The 4,349-nt window shown below is 43.7% G+C and overlaps 1 long non-coding RNA gene across 1 annotated transcript; it reads right to left on the reverse strand.

The window, feature by feature from the left end:
* Positions 1-713: 713 nt before the first annotated feature.
* Positions 714-1,329, reverse strand: LOC105546858. The gene is made up of 2 exons (XR_001007151.1): positions 1,254-1,329; positions 714-912 (listed from the first exon to the last, which is right to left on the reverse strand). It is a non-coding gene; the product is annotated as an uncharacterized LOC105546858 (long non-coding RNA).
* Positions 1,330-4,349: the final 3,020 nt, after the last annotated feature.

Raw genomic sequence — 4,349 nt, forward strand, 5'->3', positions numbered from 1 at the left:
AAGTGGAGAAGAGGGATTAGCGAAGAGGTAATGGATAAGGAGTACTGGTTGCTCAAGTTGGGGAGGTCAGGGAGGTGAGGGGAGGGAGAAGGGAGTACCAGAAAGCCAGTGGGTAGGCTTGCAGGAGCTGTGGGTGGATGGCGTGGCCCCGGGGGACAGGAGCTAGGTCCAGCCGGTTCCCACTATCTTCTGGCTTGTAGGATTATCTCTGCTCCTCCCCCTTTCTCTGAGTGAGAAAGGTGGGAAATAAAATAATGAAGCGTGAGTAGGTGAGGTGTTAGGGAGACAGCTTGCCAGGGTGGGCAGCACAGATGACTGGTGGGTGGGGAGGGAGGTGGTGGGAGGTTAATGTGCAGATCCTCAGATCTCCGAGAAACAGGGTGGAGGGGAGTCAGTCTGGTGTGCAGAGTTGCAGGTGGGGGCACTGGTGGGTGATACCCGAGGCACAGGTGTTTCCTGGGAAGAAGGTGATGTGGTCTTTTCTTGGCTATGGAGGAGATTTTGAAATGTGCTTGGGTAATTTATTTTTAGTGAAATTTCCTTCTGACTGGGTTATTTAAAATGTAGAATAGAATGGAACATAATAGCTACCATTTATTAAGTATCTACTGTAGGCTTGGAATGCATTTCACATGCATCAACCCACTTCATATCACATTTACCCTGTGAGGTAGGTTCTGTTACTAATTCCATTTACAGGCGAGGAGTCTGTGTCTCAGGGATATGGTGGCTAGTTCAAGCCCCCGCTGCATTGTATTTTATTTTATTTATTTGAGATGAGAATGGTGTTCAGGAGGGAGTCAGAGCCTGCTTCAGTGGAAATCATCCAGTAGTTTTTATGGTTTTGTTTCTTCCCAGGGGCTGCTCTTCCACTTAGCAAATTTGGAACTGGAACGTGACGTGGGATGGGGGCTTGGGAAAGAAAACGACGATTAAAGACACAATGGATGCCCAAGAGAAAAGGAAACTTAATTGTACATTTTCATAATAACCCTGTTTGATAACCATTGGGAGAACTCCAAATATTTTGTCCATCTAAGAGCAACCCTCTGTCTTCAGGGAAACAGGAGCTGCATCCCCAGCACTGCCTCCCTGCCTGGGGTTGGGCATTTGACCCTAGCTGTGCCAATCATAGCATTCCACCTCCACAGCAATAGTAATTGGTCCAGGCATGAGCACATGACTCAAACCAGGCCAATCACATCCTTTTCTGAGATTTTTTATTTAAAATTGGAGCTCATAACCCTATTTACCCCTTTAGTAAAGGGTAATGGTAGGTCTTCCCAGATCATCTGACAGACACATTCTTAACCTTGTGGAGACACTGACTTGAACAAATTAAACAGATATGCCAATAAAGTAAAGAAAAGATGGGCAGTTTCTCTTTCTCCCTTCCAAAAGCTCTGATTTCTGTTTAGAGAGCTATGTAGTTTTAGAAACATCGACTCTCCCTGTCCCCGTGACACCAGAGGGGACCACCTGGCCTGGGCTGGGCACTCAGCACATCCCATTTCCCCACTGCAGAAACTGCCCAAGATGGGCAGTTACCCAGGCTAGTCCAATCAGAGTGAATTAAAGACTTGTACTAAATGCTGAAGTACAGTGTCTCTCCTGTTGGATGAGAACCAGGAAGCATGCAGCTACCCAGTGAGCTTCAGTTTTGGGACCAGCAGGCAAGCCAGTCTTGGAATAAGTTTGATTCTTTTTTTTTTTTTTAAATGAAGTGTATGTATGTATGTATGTATGTATTGAGATGGAGTTTCACTTGGTCGCCCAGGCTGTAGAGCAATGGTGAGATCTTGGCTCACTGCAAACTCTGCCTCCTGGGTTCAAGCTATTCTCCTGCCTCAGCCTCCCAAGTAGCTGGGATTACAGGCTCCTGCCACCACTCCTAGCTAATTTTTGTATTTTTAGTAGAAACGGGGTTTTGCCATGTTGGGCAGGCTGGTCTCAAACTCCTGACCTCATGTGATCCACCTGCCTTGGCCTCCCAAAGTGATTATAGGCGTGAGCCACCTCGCCTGGCCTGAGATTGATTGATTTTTTTTTTTTTTTTTTTTTTTTGAGATGGAGTCTTGCTCTGTTTCCCAGGCTGGAGTGCAGTGGCGTGATCTCTGCTCACTGCAACCTCCGCCTTCGGGGTTCAAGTGATTCTTCTGCCTCAGCCTCCCTAGTAGCTAGGACTACAGGCACCCACCACCACACCCAGCTAATTTTTGTATTTTTAGTAGAGATGGAGTTTCACCGTATTGGCCAGGCTGGTCTCGAATTCCTGACCTCCAGTGATCTGCCCACCTCGGCCTCCCAAAGTGCTGGGATTATAGGTGTGAGCCACCGCACCCAGCAAGATTGATTCTTAAGAAAGAGAGACAAGCAGAGATTCTGGGTCTAGCTAGTTCTTCCCTGAAGCTCATCCTATCTCTAGCTCCTCCTGATACGGGAGTCATGAATACCCTCTGTGGTCTAAAATACGACCACAAGCCTCTCAACTGACGACTTAGTGTTGATGCTATTTGAATTCTGGTTCCAGTCAGCTCAAAAGCCAGGTCTATGGGATTTTCTCTCACCAGTTTTTTGTTATATGAGTGATTACACTCTTGTTTTTTCTTAAGAAATATATTTTTAAAATTTTAATGAAAACTTAGAAACATATGCAAAAGTAGAATAGTATCAGGTTGGTGCAAAAGTAATTGTGGTTTTTGCCATTACTTTCAATCTGTCAACTAATGGCAATGATCCTGATTTGAATCTAATTCAGACATCCAATTAGAAACTTGATGCCAGGCACAGTGGCTCACGCCTGTAATCCCTGCACTTTGGGAGGCCCAGGTGGGTGGATTGTTTGAGTCCAGAAGTTTGAGATTAGCCTGGGCAACATGACAAAACCCCATCTGTACTGCAAAAACTACAAATATTTAGCTGGGCATGGTGGCGTGCACCTGTAGTCTCAGCTACTGGAGAGGCTGAGGGGAGGATTGCCTGAGTCTAGGAAGTCAAAGCTGCAGTGAGCAGTGATCACACCGCTGTACTCCAGCCTGCTTGACAGAGTGAGACCCCCCTCTCAAAAAAATTAATTAATTAATTAAAATAAAAAAATTGTAACCACAATATTATCACACCTAAAACATTAAAAATACCTTCTTAATATCATAAAATACCCAGTGTTCAAGGTTTTTGTTTGTTTGTTTGTTTTTGTTTTTGAGATAGAGTCTTGCTCCATTGCCCAGGCTGGCGTGCAGTTGCATGATCTTGGCTTACTGCAACCCCTGCCTCCTAGGTTCAAGCGATCCTCAGCCTCCTGAATATCTGGGACTACAGGCATGCACCACCAAGCCTGGCTTATTTTTTTTGTATTTTTGGTAGAGAAGGGGTTTTGCCATGTTGGCCAGGCTGGTCTTGAATTCCTGGTCTCAAGTGATCTGCCCGCCTCGGCCTCCCAAATTGCTGGGATTACAGGCGTGAGCCACTGTGCCTGGCGTCAAGTTTCTAATTGGATGTCTGAATTAGATTCAAATCAGGATCATTGACATTAGTTGATAGATCTCTTAAGTCTATTTGACATAAAGTTCTCCATGGTTCTCTTTCTTTTTTCTTGCAATTTACTTGTTGAAGACACTGGGTCATTTGCCTGTAGAGTCTCTCACAGTGTGGATTTTGTAGATTGCATTCTTGTGGTATCATTTAACATGTTCCTCTGTGCTTTTATTTGTTGCTCGGCTTTATTTGGGTGTGGTTGATTGATAGTAAACTGCATCTATTGAAAGTGTACAGTTTTATAAATTTTCACAGATGTATACATCCACGAAACCATTACCACAATTGAGATAGTGAACATAGCCATTGTCCCGACGTGTATTCTTGACTCATCACTCCCCCATGGATGCCACCCTCCCATAAGAAAGCACGGTTCTGATTTGTGTTACTATAATTTAGTTTGCATTTCTTAGTGTTTTAGCTAGAATCATAGAATATGTACTTTTTTGTCTGGCTTCTTTCACTCAGCATAATTATTTTGAGATTAATCGATGTTATTGTTTGCATAAATATTTCATTCCTGTTTATTGCTAAATAATATTCAATTGAATGGCTACATCATGATTTGTTGATAGCCATTTGAATTTTTTGTAGTTTTTGGCTATTACAAACAAAGCTGCTCTGAACATTTGTGTAGAAGTTTTTACATGGGTGTGTATTTCCTTTCCTCTTGGGAATTTCCTAAGAGTGGAATGACTGGATCATATTGTAAGCATGTGTTTAACTGTACTACCATGAGAGTGCCGTTTCCTCTACATTCTCACCAATACTTGTTATGGTCAGTCTTTTTCACTGAAACCATTCTATTAGGTTGG

Source organism: Mandrillus leucophaeus, unplaced genomic scaffold, assembly GCF_000951045.1.
Source record: "Mandrillus leucophaeus isolate KB7577 unplaced genomic scaffold, Mleu.le_1.0 Scaffold372, whole genome shotgun sequence".
Lineage (NCBI taxonomy): Eukaryota > Metazoa > Chordata > Mammalia > Primates > Cercopithecidae > Mandrillus > Mandrillus leucophaeus.